The 15,239-nt window shown below is 40.0% G+C and overlaps 1 long non-coding RNA gene across 2 annotated transcripts; it reads left to right on the forward strand.

Annotated features, from left to right (window-relative positions):
* The first annotated feature begins 5,569 nt into the window (after positions 1-5,569).
* On the forward strand, positions 5,570-10,996 carry LOC147450138 (uncharacterized). Of its 2 annotated transcripts, none has more exons than XR_015189254.1 (2): positions 5,570-10,215; positions 10,301-10,996. It is a non-coding gene; the product is annotated as an uncharacterized LOC147450138 (long non-coding RNA). The 2 variants fall into 2 exon arrangements; XR_015189255.1 differs by having other exon boundaries at positions 10,309-10,996.
* The last annotated feature ends 4,243 nt before the right edge of the window (positions 10,997-15,239 follow it).

A 15,239-nucleotide genomic window follows, 5' to 3' on the forward strand; every position in this document is an offset into this window, starting at 1 on the left:
TGCCCATCGAAAAACGCGTGAAAAGATACGATACGTCTAAATGTGGTGTGTCGAAATCTGAATGTTATGTTGTAGTGACTTTTGCATTTTAGATTAGATGTTTTGTAAAGTGTTTTTTGAAATGAACCCAAGAGTGACACGTGGACGCCCTCTTCTTCCTTGAAAATTTTAAGATGTGCATTATAAAGAGTATATAGAATCTTGAGAGCAATTGAGGCCATCATCCCTCAATTACGGCAGAGTTTGTTGAGGGAACATCAAAGACTTTAGACACTTTCTCAATATTTTTCTATTTGTCTCTTCTTGGTTCTATTGGTTCTCAATCATTCTAGTTTCTTTAGGAGTTTCAAGGTCAAGGATTGGTGTTAATTCTATGACTCCTTCAGGTTCTCTTCTTTTTAGAGGAACGAAAAGAACTAACAACTTCGAGTGGAGATTCAACTAGAGGTTCAACTCCGTCAAGTTTGTTCTTTTCTTCTTAGAGGAAAGGGAAGAAAAACTTTGAATGGAGGTTCAACAAGGGACAAGGGCCCAATTCAAGGCACTTGTGACCACCCTTAAAGGTACCACCCTTGGTGGTGAAAGAGATGGTGGGGGCAAAGGCGAAATGTGGATTGGATAAAGGTGAATATATATATATATATATATATATGTGTGTGTGTGTATAAATAAATAAATAATTATAAATAAATAAATAAATAAATAAATATATAGAGAGAGAGAGACATTGCTTTCTCTCCTTGTCATTGTCGGCCCAATTATCTAGAAAACTTCTCCACTATTCAAAAAGAGGCCCACTCAAGGGATAGAGTAGATGGTGGAGCCACAAGGTACAAAGGTGATCAACATGATTTATAAGGTAAAGATATATAGATGTGTTTCGACCAAAGGAGCTAGCTTGGTTGGTTGAGCATTCGTGCTTTGTGATCCAAATCATGGGTTTGAATGCATTCAAGCGAGCCTCATAGCACTCACGGACACCCATTGCATCATCGTGCACAAGAAAGTGCGTTTTGCTAAAAAAACGATATTAGATGTGCATAATTTTTCCTTTTATTAGCATAATAAAGGATAAAATCAAGTTTTTCAGCTTAGTTAAAGCTGGTAGATAATTTAGGGTCTATTTACAAGTCTCACTTGTTTGTAGAAAATTCCAAATAAGAATCTCTTCTCACTTGTTCATTTGGAAGATCGCTACGATTGGATTCACAATGGGAGGAGGTGAGATGACAAAAGAGAGGGAGTAGAGAGAGATGTTTTTCCCTTTAGAAAGCTTCAAATATGGGCAAAATATTTTTCTATCCTTACGTTGCCCTTCCGCTCTATCCCCCGTGGGAGTTTCAATGCTCTATCCCCCGTGGGAATTTCAACAAGTGTGTTGCTACATAAGATGGAAGGGTTTCCAAGAAAATGGCAACCAATTGTAACTCGGTTGCAAACAAATCACATAAACAAAACTCTTTGATTTGTGTGCTTGTTTGAGCATGGGTTGGGTGAGAGAAAAAAGGCATGCATGGAGAGAGAGATAGATAGATAGATATATTATCGTGCATGGGGGTCAAATATGACCTATGGGACCGCAAAAACAAAACATTATAAAGGGTTTCATCTACGGAGAGGAGTTGTTAAATACATCTCACTTAAGGACTGAGGGTCCAAAGAAAGGCAAAAAGGATGAAACCTAAGGAGGAGGGGGGAGAGGTGAGGGGGTAGCCGGTTTTGAAGTTCAAAACTCGTGGACAATGGCTTAACCTCCTCGATAAAACTGCCCATTTTCTTGCAGTGCACGCTTCACACACTTTTTGGAGTTCTATCTTCTTCTACTTGAGTTGGGAGGGTGTAAGATCTTCTGCAAACCAAAGAGTCGTGCCTTTGAGAAGCCTCGATTGCTCGAGAGGAGAGAGAGAGAGAGAGAGAGAGAGAGAGAGAGAGAGAGAGAGAGAGAGAGAGAGCTTTGCCATGTGTCGATAGCTATGAGCCGAAGGCTACGAACAATAAAAGGGGCCGCTGGGTGCCCACGAGAATTTACAGCAGCACCAATGCCTTCAAATTTTGTGACGGCCCACGCCAGTGCCGTTGGGAGAATAAGAGCCCACGAGAATGTAGAGCAGTGCCACAACCATGCCAATGCCGTTGGGAGAATATGAATTCTTCCTCAAACATTGAGGCAGACACTGGAGATGAGGGTGGGGAATGGCATCGGCACACAATGTGTGTGCCGCCAGAGTGAGGTAGGGGGTTAATGGATATGTGATCAAAGCAATGCACTGACGGAGACACGGATGCAAGCAAGAGCCAAGATCCTAAGTACCCAGGTCGTTGACCAAAAGGGCTCCTCCCAATCTCTCTCCCTCTCTGCCCTTAAAGAAAGTAATGACGACGTACCAACTGCTGTTGCGAGGCACATATGAGGAGCCAGATGTCGTTGGATAAAAAAAAATAGAGAGGCTCAACCACAAACTGAATATCAATGGCAGGCAGGCTCAAGTCGTCGACGATGAGCAGGTCCAAGCTCATGGTGGTGGGTACATCTACAGGTTTTGCAGAATGAGCGCCAGCCATTCTTTTACATTTTGTGGCTAGAAATGCACATGATCATATTTTTTTAATCAATAAGCCTTTGTCATACATTGTTGTGCAGACGTGTGTTCATATAAGATGACATATGTACACTGGATGCTTGAAATAAGTTTTTTTTTAAAAAAATCTGCAAGGTGTGTTAAATTTGAAAGATGTGTTCTCGCTATGAGCCTCCACCTCCTCCTCTCTCTATTAGTCTTTACCACGCCCACAAACTAAAGTCCAAAGAAAGAGAGAGAGAGAGAGAGAGAGAGAGAGAGAGAGAGAGTAATTTTCTTGATCTTCTTTTGTGAAATTTGTCAAGAGTGAGGAACTTGAGGGTAAAAGGGGCCATGCCACCGCTGAAGGCGGTGCCGCTTTACTAATTAGCATAATAAATGATAAAATCAAGATTTTTAGCTTATTTAAAGCGAGTAGATAGTTTAGGGTCTATTTACAAGTCTCACTTGTTTGTAGAAAATTGCAAATAAGAATCAAAACTTCTCACTTGTTCATTTGGAAGATCTACCATTGGATTCACAATGGGAGGAGGTGAGATGACAAAAGAGAGGGAGTAGAGAGAGATGTTTTTCCCTTTAGAAAGCTTCAAATCTAGGCAAAATATTTTTTTATCCTTACGTTGCCCTTCCTCTCTATCCCCTGTGGGAGTTTCAACGCTCTATCCCCCGTGGGAGTTTCAACAAGTGTATTGCTACATAAGATGGAAGGGTTTCCAAGAAAATGGCAACCAATTGTCACTCGGTTGCAAACAAATCACATAAACAAAACCCTTTTGATGTGTGTGCTTGTTTGAGCATGGGTTGGGTGCAATCCCCACCTTGTCAATCATACAATAGCAAAAGGCAATAATGCTCGCACTACTTAGCACTAAGAGAAATCATTGGCTTTGTCCATTAGATAAAAGGTCAAGGTAACCTATGCCAAAGGTGACTTTTTCTAGCCAAATAAGCATCTATTTGTCACCACCCAAAAAAAAAAACGCTTATGTAAAGTTGACCTTTTGTAGATTCCTACAAAACTACAGCGACAATAAAGCTCCTTAAGCACTTTGTTGATTCCTACAAAACTTTCAGTGTCACAAAATCATAACGACAATAAAGTATAAAGACAAATGAAAGAGACTCTTAAGTGATTTGTGACAGTTGATGCTCTAGGACTCAGGAGCTTATTCCGCTTCACAGAAAAATCATGGAAAGCATGCATCAAGTCTTTTTAATCCTTTTGGAGAACAACAAAGCTCCAACCAATTTATCTAATGCCCTGTCAATGCACTACTTTTGCTGGCAAGGTTGCTTGTTAAACAAGTTAATTCAAAATTAAGATGGCCTGTTTTTCTAATATAAATTATCTCACAATAGAGAGGATCTCTATACAAGAGAAAAGAAATGGCATGCTTTTATAAATCGATAGAGCGGGTGAACCATCACGATTTCTTATCAATGGAACATGGTGATTGGTGCCATATTGAGTCTTAATGGAACATGGTGATTAGTGCCATATTGAGTGTAAAAGAAACTGTAATATAATAGTAAAAGCTTTTTTCTTGTAATTCTTACTTACACTCAAATACAACTAACTTGGGATCTAGATTAGTGGATGTGCCCTTATTGTAAGACAAGTAGAGTTGCAGTCTCTTTTCTTGATTATTTAGTACTAGTATGTGACCCGCGTGTTGCGCGACTACATGTGCGTCAATTGAAGCAGCCATTGTGCTCCTTTCCTTCACATGGAGGGAAAATGTGGAAAAATGCCTATGATTCTCATGTGAGCTTTTATAGCTCTTTAATACACTTGTGTATCAACCACCACTATAACTACTTTCTGGATGACAATGTATAACAACACACAAGGTCTAATTGCCCTCCACATTCACATCAACCAAGCACAAATCTATCTTTTGGATCAACACTATGTCTACCTTTTCGAGCGTAAAATTGAACAACTAATGAAGTGTAGTTACTCTCCACATTCTTGTGGATTGACCAAGGACAAATCTCTCAAAGACAGTATTCATGATGGGTGTGTGACCTGGGGGTAATTGCATGACTATAGCAACTTTGTCTCTATATGTAAGTAAATTTCAAAATTTACTGGTTGGATTGCACTCAATCTAGCTAGCATGTACACTTGCATCTACCAAGACTCATCGCATGGATGTTGAGGTCTCTTGCAATTGACCATAAGCATGCTAGTAATATAAGGCGCATATTGTTTGTTTGTGTACATTTGGGCACCATTGGCACCTTAAAATGTGAGTGTAATGAAAACAGAAAAGTTCACTCAATCGTTTCTCTTTGCAAGAGTTTTGGGCATCATGCTAAAAGAAAGGGCGTGCTGCAAAATACACACACACACACACACATATACACACACACACACATATATACACACATGCATGTTCTTCTTTGAGAGATCAGACTGTATTCAACCATTCACATGCTTGCCCTTACCCATATTTTATACCATAGCAGCCATTTGGCTTAGCTCTCACTCCCTTAAATGGGAGACAGAGCATTGGGGCACTACATGGAGGAGAGTCTCTTTTTGTACGCGAATTATACCTCAACAATTTGAGAGTGCCATCATCATCCCCTACATGAGTGCTCAGCTTTTGATCACATCAAACTTGCTTTACCCACATTTTAGCCCATACCATGGCCTAGATACCTTTCTCTCCTAGCCACCTCATGGATTCAACTTGCCAGTGACCACCTTATATCCATAGTCTTCAAGCATGTTACATGTTGTACTCGGTCCCATAGGTCAATCTGACCTTTAAGGATGATCTCTCTCTCTCTCTCTCTCTCTCTCTCTCTCTCTCTCTCTCTCTCTCTCTCTCCGTTAACATTTGAGGCCACTGTGATTGTTTCTATGATATTAAAAGTTATGTCCCCCTCTCCTTGTATAAGTATGTGAGTTCAAGAATCAACGTTCATCGGCTAAAAATTTTAGGTCTCTTGTGATCTTCTTCTTCTTCTTCTTCTTCTCCCTCGTCTCCCTCGTCTCTCTCTCTCTCTCTCTCTTCTAACTTACTATGCAACGTGATGACTTGTTGCAAACAATGTTTGGATTGGATAAGGTTTGCCTACGCTTAATAGCTGAGAGTCGAGATTAGTCGGTCTCAAGATTAACGGGTCTCAAACCACGTCAATAGGAAGAAAACCATCTCTCTCTCTCTCTCTCTCTCTCTCTCTCTCTCTCTCTCTCCCCCCCCCCCCCCCCCCCATGCTGCATGTCTAGTTTGTAGTATTAAAATGAAGCATGTGAGAGGCTAAGAGCCTGGTTGCGTGTACCAGCGAGCCTACTTTTTGCTCGATCATGAGCTGGCTCTTCTCTCTCTACCTATCTAATCGTGGTAGTTAAGAGCCTCAAAACGGATATAGTCTTTCACATGGTTGACTTTTGAGGCCCTCTCGGTTAGCAAGAACCTGCTCAAGATCTGTCTCATCACTCAGTCAAATCAAGCATTTATCTTTGAAGCAACCGGTTTTCTTGACTTGCAAACAAAGCTGGAAGGCTATTTAGCCGTTCCGAAGTGACTAGGCTCTAAATGTAAGCAAAATGACATGGAGGCAGCCCTACAATAAGAGACCGGAGTCATCATTTCTAGGGGGAGGCAAAGGGCCCACATTAGGTATGCAACACCAAGGAGGATCCAAATGAGCAAAGGATTGCTAACTCCAAGACCAAGGCCAATACCCTCGCCAATGCAATCACATAAGTGTTGTGGAAAAATCATTTTTTCAAAGATACAAAATTGCTTTCCTTTAATTTTCCAAGAGGAAAATTAGGTTTATTTTGCAGGTTTTCACACTATTTTTGTCTATTTTGGGGCGAAATTTCTCCTTTTTCCCTTTCCCTCAATCGACATTTTTGAAATTGAAAACAACATGATATTAAGGTGAGACACATTTTCCCAACATTGAATCGAAGACCCGCCCTGCATGACCGTTGCCATGAGAATTGTAGCAGCAGGAAATGCCACATGTCCCCTTGTAGAACCCCGTTTTCCTTGCCTATGTTAGGAGTTCAAGATGTGAAAAGTTGGGAAAGCTAAAAAGCCTGGATGGTCATGTTGGAGCTCTCAACAGTGTAGCATCCGCTGACTGGCCGAAAAAAGATGAAGAAAGTGTGGAGACGCATGTGGGACTCTGACTCTCTCTCTCTCTCTCTCTCTCTCTCTCTCTCTCTCTCTCTCTCTCTCTCTCTCTCGTGGTATGGAGGGCCGCAGGCAAAAAATGAGGTCGTCGGGATCAAGGATGGCAGACACGCAACGGTAGAGGAGTATGTGGCTCAACAAGCGCTTGTGGCAAATGGACATGTACTGGATCCAGAGTCTTTGCATTCTGGCCACAACAGAGGATTGACGTTGTAAAAGGGTGTGGGGCTTGTGGCGGATCAACTGTTGGCAACCCCCAAGGGTGTTGATAGAGGAGACTACATGAGGCCTGTTTGCGGCAACATTTAAGAAGTTGTACATGAAGTAAGTGGTGGGTTGTGTTCATGATCGAGTTTGGGGTGAGACCTGCGACACACACGACGCTGCCGTAGAAAATGAAACCTGATCCCTCTCTCAGACCTGCGACACACACGACAGTGCCGTAGAAAATGAAACCTGATCTCTCTCTCTCTTAGACCTGCGATGTGTTGCATCTCTCTCTCTCTCTCTCTCTCTCTCTCTCACACATACACACACACACACACACACACACACACATGCATGTTTGAGGTGGACCAACTTATCAAAGCATGGCACATCTCGCTGCTCGTTATTTTCCCAAGCTACCAAGTAGAGCCACCCTTTACAAAAACAAAAGTAATCACCCTTCAAAATTGAAGGTTGGAGTGAAACTCCATGACCTTCCTTAAGAGTTTAAAAAAAAAATAAAAAATATATATATATATATATTAATAAGTATTGTGACTTTTTGACAGAATTGAAAAGTCAAAATTAAGTCTTTTCATTTTCTACCATCAGAAGTACTTGCTACTTACCTTTCACTTTTACATTTCAAATAAATCAAATGACCTGTGACTTACCCTTCACTTTTACATCTCAAACCAATTGTTTCCTAAGGTTCTTGTAAATGAAGGAGAGAGTGACACATGGATCCCCTCTCCTTCCTTGAAAATTTTAAGCTCAATTATATATAGTATAGATATGGATACATTGGGCAAACAAACCTACTAGGGTAAAGGGGCCAGTCATGGGATGGGTTTCACTTAAAACATTATCATACCCCAATTCTAGCACCAGCGGACGTGGGTTTGATGGTTAAGCCAGTTGATGTTGAGTCACGCTATTCATCGGATTTGGGTTCAAATCTGGCCTACGACCAAGTCTAAATTGGCCCTTGGTTGTACTAAATCATTTTTTACACCTTTTTCCCGAGCGCCTATCGCGTTTTTTGTATGTAGCACCGCAACAAGTGAGTTTTGTTTTCCAGCTTCTGCCCATTGCCAGGCATCTGTGGCGCTTTTCAAAACTAAATTGGCTGCTCGCACGCTCAAGATTGGCAAGCGCGAGCTTAAAGGTTCTAATACTGGCCCCTTTACTCTACATAGTTTTTGTGCTCCATACTGACCTCAACGTATGCAGCGTTAGCTTTCACATGCTCTGGTCATGCGTTTGGATCTAGATGCATTTCTTACTTCATGTGGATCTTAGTTCATGCAGGATTCCATGTTGGCCCTTGGGTTGCCCACTTTGGACATGACCTAACATCAACAATATACCTTACAAACTACTAAGTGCTTGAGACATTTCTTCTAGGTATGCCCGAGTGCTCATTTTGTCTAGCAGGTTGCATGCTTTAATGTCAAGAGCTGATGAGTAGCATGGTTTTGCAATTTGGGGGATAGTCGCTTTGTTGTACCATTTTTTAGGGTTGCACTTGTTATATGAGTGGAAAACAACAAATCTAGTTTCTCTTGCATATAAACTTGGGATATAGACAAGGCAAGTGGGACATATTGCCTTCCATGGTGCATGATTTTGATCCCTGCCCCCATGACATCATATAATTTGCAATATCATTTTGTGGATTGCTTCAAAGGCTAGTTGAACACATGTTTGACACGATGGTTGAAGTCTGATTGGAGCTACCGCACACTTTGCACGGTCGAAGGAGAACAACTAGCTCTTCTAGGGTGGCAAGAGAGTGCTAGAGAGCCTTACTCAGACATTGGGCTTGCAAATCAATTTCATTTAGTGTGGATCAAGGACACCTTATGTGGCACTATGCACCTACTTGACAATTCATGTCACATTCCTCATTTATGCCAACATGATTTGCAAAATTTTGATAGTTGTAATGTACTTCTTATGGGTGACAATCTCACATGGCATCCCTAGAAGTCTACTTCTCCTCAATATTCCTCATTACATAATTATACACCTAATCTTTTTTCCATAAGAAAATTTCTTATCACACCGACTAGTGAGCAAGCAAGAAACTAACAAACCAAAAGAAAAACGTAGACCATGTCAACCTCATAATTAGACTGAGAATTTTTGTAAGAAACACGCTTGGAATGCAACAAAGCAAAAACGTGAATGTTATACTAGCCCTAAATCACCTACTAATCGAAAGGTGAGTGCACAAAAAATCTTGATCCATCATTTTCAAGGTGTTTAAAAATGAGTTAGAAGGTCTCCAATGGATTAGCAATACCTCTCTAACCCTTCTTCAATAGAAAATTGTGGAAAATACTTCAATTGGAACACTCAAACAGTAGATTTGGGTTGTAGGCAACCCATTCACAACCACAATATGTGAGGTTAAACACAAGAGCAAGCAAAGGAGATTACCAACATGCAATTGAAATTCGTGGTCTCGTCCTCTCCACCCACTATTCTCAACATGTTCTCACTTACCCATCATGCATAGCAGGTAAACATGACGTGACTAGCCACATGGGTACAACCTTCTACAGAGATGATAGGGTGATTGTTGATCTACATAAATCCAGTCAAACTCACCATCAATAGCATTTCCCAAGGTTTTTGACACAGAAAGAATCCACAATTAACAGTCAATGTGTTGCCAACAATCCTACCCTCAATCAATGATTCTAATTTTAGGCGTGTATGGTAAGTTTGGCTAGATCCTTACAGGTTCTTATAGTTTTCAAAAAATGGTTTTTAAGAGTCAATTGTCCAAATCATATTTCCTTTCCATTATGGTTATTGACAAAATAGGCTAAGAACGGCTTGCAGTTCCATATTCAATTCAGGTGAAACATCAAATTCTAAATTATCTTCAATTTTTTTCCCCATACTCACAATTGTGAGTGGAGATGTTATATTAAATCTTCAAAGAATGTATAATGAACATCAAGCACAACATGTTCCTTGAGGGGGACAATATTTCCAATGTGTTGTACAATTCATGAGTAGGAGACCTATTTAATTCTTATTAAGTAGCTTTATTCACCGCTGGTACAACCAAAGTGTGTCGACCATAACAGAGGGCATAAGCAGGTATGGATGGTCTAGCAGGTGCATGCATGAGCAATGAAGCAGGTATAAAGTGCAAGTTTGGCAAGGGAGATTCTGAAGTGTATGTTTGCAGTGCTTCAAGAGTGGAGCATGTCGATAATTATGGATCGACAATCGAAGTCTCGGTGGCCAAGGTACAAGGGTTTGAAGTTTTAGTAGGGGTTGATTATGTGCTCAATTGAATGTGTTGGAAAATGAGCCATCTAAATTTTTTTGAAGCTTGCCAGGGTTTGCAGAGATAGTGTGTGGGATGGGGAACCAGGTGGAAGTGACGGCACGTCAATCGGAGATCAAAGGGCAAAGTTAGAGCAAGTTGAAGTTTGAAGTCCATGACAACCATGGAGGATCATATGTTTTATTCCTCCATTTTGGTGCTTGCTATTTGCCATACGGAGGTCAAAGTGTGAAGCATGAAGGCGGCGTTGAAGCCCAATATACAAGCTTTGAGGGAAATTTGACAGCTCAATCATCAGATCCTTGAGCAGCAAATGGCAAGAGGAGGAAGTGGGGCAGAAAGATAAACTTTTTTGATAAGTTTTTTTGTGAAATTTGGAGGCTATTGAAGGAAGGCTGCTGCGAGCATGCCATGTGGCAGGGGATTTAATCCCAAATGTGGAGTTAGAGCAACAGGCATGGGATATATGTAACGCATCGTGATGTTTGTTGACCCATGTGTCAACGGTACGACATAACTCAATTTTTGTACCACAACCTTATTCTTTGAGAGTTATGAAATGATACGGACTATGGTTAAAAACATCATTTGTCATGAGTAGTTATTCTAGTTGCAGAAGCCGGGGTGCAATGGCACTTCCATATTGTAAATACAAATCCATTTGACCCATTGAACTCCATTTTAGGTTAAACCTACGGTAGCCTTAATATATAAGGTACCTAGGTCATTTTGTAAAGAGAACTTTATCATAATCAAGGTTTTGAGCTGCCATCCGACCGTGTGTGAGAGAGGAAGAGAGAGAGCATGAGGTTCAGCCTGACTTCACTCCCTGCTCGCTCATCGCATTGGAGATCTGATTGCCCCATTGTGATAGTCTCGGAGAGAGCTACGCAATAATGCCAAGCATTCCACGTGAAACTGAGTACGCGTGCTAATGCATCTATGAGCTATTTGTGGTCGTAAGTGTATTAAACGATGTCTGTTTTTTGTGTGCAAGTAGTCATTAGAATCGTGACAACATAAGCTATATGTACTCATAGATTTCAGTTTCAAGCACTTCCAAAATTCTTCTCTCTCTTCATACGCGTTTTTTGCAGATGGTTTGGAGTGAGGATTTTGAGTGTAGAGGCTTTGGGACAGGTGTATCCTAGTGAGGGGATGGTGTTCCTTAAGTTTTATACAATTCTAGTATGATTTGGTGAGTTTACTTCCGTTTGTGTGTATGTGGGTTGGGTGGTGTAGTTGAGAGCAGTGAGATTCCTGATTTTGGTTTAGTTGGCCTTCCAAAGTGTTGTATGTGTGGGATGGTATGAGCCTGACAAGCTATAGAGATTGCCTCCGTGCGCCTATCGTGTCATATGTGTCCTCACTTAACATTATGTTGATCTAGGTAGTGTTGCATGCACTTTATAGGTGGTGTGATTCGCTCCTGCATCATTGGCGCCACTGTCGGGGACACAAGGACTTGAATATGTAGTCCCACTAACACTCGTGTGATGGTTGCTTACTTTAGTTTTGATTAAAGAAAGACTTTTTCTTAAGTGGATCCGGAAGAGGATATTACGAGATCAAGTGGACAACCAAGAAACATGTCTCTTGCTACAACTAGATAGATTTAGTTTGGATTTGTAGTAGATTAGAGTAGTTGTTGGTGTTCAAGTGACTTGTGAGGTGATAAAAGCTTTTGCTAGTCCTTGTAAGGAATGAAGAGTTTTTCTACTCATAAAAGCAAAACCCCATATGATGTGTATGAGCAGTTTTAGGTAGGACATGCTGATTATGATCTAGAGCTATTCATCATTGAATTATTTGATAAAGTGCTTGTTTGAATTCATGATCTCTGAAAAGTTTATTTTGAGGGCAAAAATGTAATAAACAGATTTTTGTTGACATATTTTCATGACTGATTGATGTTGTGCATATAAGAGGACATTTGCAAGAGTTCTGTGTAGAAAAATTTAAATTATGCAAACTTGGATATCATACGTGTATGATGTCTCAAGAGGCATTTGGAGACCAAATTTGAAATATCTAACTGCATCAGAGTGTTCAAAAGGGGTGTTTCACCCTAAGTACACCTTGAGACTAGGGTTTTGATCAATTCTGAGCATATTTTTGCATGAAAATTGGAAGACGTGCTTAAAAACTAGTATTGGAGACTTGGTGATGCTTGTGAATAAATTCTAGCAAAAAATCCATGAGCAGACATTATACACGTATGATGTCTAAAGGATAATTATGGCAGCAAAAATATCCATTTGAATTTACACGCCTATTTTGCATGTTGTGTTGAGCACATACAACAAATTTCATTTTATTTGGGCATATAGATTGAGCATTAATTAGATTTTTCTCTTTTGGGAAATTTCTTTGTCAAAAAGTGGTGATTTTGTGCAATTTTTTTTATTTCCTAAATTTGTTGTGAGCACTTTGCATATAATACATATCAAGGAGCACCTGGGGTAGAAACAGAAGTCCATTTTGACTAGATAACATCATACATGTATGATGTCCTAGAGGTAAGATTTGCCGTCAAAAGATACACCTTAGTGCACCCTTGTGATCTATAGCATTTAAGAAGCAAATAGGAAAAACTCCATTGAACTTGAAGCATTTTTAGGCTTGTAAAGGTCACAAGACAGATCTAGGCAAAGTGAATGATTGAATTGATCATATGTAGCACAAAAAGTGTTGGAATTGAATTCTGAGAGCTACTCTGGGTTACCAGTGTACTGAGGACCTCAAGAGCAAGTTTCACCTCGATTTGACCAGCTAGACATCATACGCGAAACAAGCTTAGAGACCAAGTTTCATCCAATTTGGAGCACGTAGACATCATGCGCATATGACGTCTCTTGGAGTACTTTTTGAACAAAACTAACCATTTGTCACTATAGTGTGCTTTGACATATTGTTTTGAGCATCCTAGCCAAGTTTGAATCATTTTGGACATATCTCTTGAGAGAAAAGTGTGATTTTGCATTTCATGAAATAAAATTTGTGTTTTGAGAGCAATTTTGAGATTTAAACTTTGATATGATCATATATTCTTGTTGCTTATGATAGGGGGAACCTAAGGTGAAGACAGTCCCAAAATCTGAGTACTTAGACATCATACGTGTACGATGTCTCAAGTCAAGTTCTGAAAGTCCAATTGCAATTTTAACCACACAAGAGGTTTGGAAATGATGATTTAAGTTGTTTGCAAAATTTTATCTCATTTGGATACATATCCTTGAGTTTAAGGAGATTTAAGCAATTCCAAGAAGGTAAAGGTAAAAAAGTAGTGATTTTGTGCATTTTTTACATCCAAATTTTTTTTGTGAGCACAGATTCTTGTTGTATTAATCAAGGAGCACCTTGGGTAGAAGCAAAAGTGAAACGTGAGCCAAAAGACATCATATGTGTATGATGTCTCAAGTGCCAAATAAGAGATCAAAACTTACATCTAAGCTTATAGAAGTGTTTGCCATCACAAAATAGGCCTAGAGACCAAATTTTATTCAATTTGGATCATTTTTGGCTTAGCTAACCTCTCAGGGAAGTTGCAAGCAACCAAAGAAAAGAAGGAGCAATAGGCTTGAGTAAAAGTGTCAGAATCACAAACTGAGATTTGGAGTGGTTAGAGTACATCAAGGAGAGTCTACAATTAAATTTTGGAGCAATTCTAATTTAGGAGACATCATATGTGTATGAAGACTCCATGCACATGTTGAGGCCAGATAGGAATTTTGACTAGTCAAAGGACTTCCTTTTGACCCTAGAATCCCAAATATCATTCCAAAAACAAGCTCTAAGTGGATAAAAGCATGCATCTAGTGTTGGCACTCAAAAATTTCCAGAATTGACCTACAGGAGGATTGAATGTGATAGAAGACTGTTTTGGCCATAACTTGAGCTCCCGGTATCAAATTCAATTTTTTTTTAAAATCAAAATGAAGCTCTAGAGTAGCTCTACAACATTTAGTGCAATCCCTGAACAAAAATGAAAGACCCTTCGAGTCATTCATTGTTGGTCAGTGTTCAAAAAAACGTTGCTTGAGGCTTCAAAATGCATCCGGAATTTAGGAGTCTCTAAAGTGACAATTTGAGAGCATTGTGAGAAAACGATCGCAATTTTGGACATAGTTTTAAGTTTTCCCTAACTGAAGCACTTGAACACATTGGAATAAGTCTTCTTACATCAAGCTAGACCTGTTAATCCTAGAAATCATGTCTACTTTAGATTCAAACTCAGCTTATACAAGCTTCGGGATCCCAACGATAGAGGAGCATCCGCCCATAATGGATCTTCCAAAGTTATAGTTGATGAAGAACAATTTTGTTGAGAGAGTTTGGATCACAGATCATGAGAGTAAAGGACTATATAGAATCATTTTGATGACAGTGAGGTCAACCTTTATAGGTGCTCAGAGCCATACCTAGAAGAGCTCACGAATTATAAGCTCTTATATGTCTATACATACGAAGTCGATTGGAAATGGAAATCTATAGTTGTTGACAAGTATGGACGAGAATACAGAGTTGTAGAAAGCACAAACTAACAGAATGCAGAGATGTAGAAAGCACGAACTGACAAAATGCATTAGAAATAGGTGGATATTTGGTCAATGGAGGACCTTAGATACCCCCACCAAACACGAGAATTTCTACGAGAATTCCAAAAAGGGAGCCACTTGGATTCTCCTAGAGCGATAACGAGAGATGAAATGATCACATAGATGGTAGACATGCCTCCTCAAGTGGATCTCCCTAATGAAAGAGTCTCCAATAGAACTACCAATCCCTCTAAAGAAGACCAACATACAATCGAGTATCTATCAGACCAGACAAGGAGAGTGGAAATGCCGATCTATCCGCCTGGAGTTCCTCAGGATATCATACCAAGACCAGATATCAATAGAGGTGGTTATCCAATCAACCTAGGACTAAGTGCACCACCATTATTTCCATCATATTTGTATTTGAGTGAAGGCCGAGGAC

The sequence above is a fragment of the Adiantum capillus-veneris genome, chromosome 9, assembly GCF_014529385.1.
Source record: "Adiantum capillus-veneris isolate H3 chromosome 9, ASM1452938v2, whole genome shotgun sequence".
Lineage (NCBI taxonomy): Eukaryota > Viridiplantae > Streptophyta > Polypodiopsida > Polypodiales > Pteridaceae > Adiantum > Adiantum capillus-veneris.